Below are 424 nucleotides of genomic sequence, written 5' to 3' on the forward strand. Positions count from 1 at the left end.
TTTAATAAAAACCAACAAAGTGAGATTTTTTTATCTGCTGTTTTCATGTGGATGTTGAAACTGGATCTCAAAAATATCAGTCATAATTGATGCAGCGATATTCCTTACGAAGCCCTGAAGGTAGGAATGAAAAATAAGATGGCAGGAAAACACAGTAGCTTTAAATTTACAGGCACTAAACCTTGGAAAATCTGGCGCCTGCAGGGGAAGGGCCTACATTTGGGAAGTCTGAAGCTGCCTGAGTATCGGTGTTTCCTTTCCAGCTGCTTGTAAATAATGTGCTGCTCGTGACCGGGACCATGATGGAGAGAGGAGAGAGATTATTTTCTGATGGTGGGAACTGGTTTAGGCTCACGGGTTCATGCTCGTGGGGCTTTTGCTGAGGCTGGTGGAGACGGCAGGCTCACCACCGCCCCCGGCCTCC

Source organism: Corvus brachyrhynchos, unplaced genomic scaffold, assembly GCF_000691975.1.
Source record: "Corvus brachyrhynchos isolate BGI_N302 unplaced genomic scaffold, ASM69197v1 scaffold126, whole genome shotgun sequence".
Taxonomy (NCBI): Eukaryota; Metazoa; Chordata; class Aves; order Passeriformes; family Corvidae; genus Corvus; species Corvus brachyrhynchos.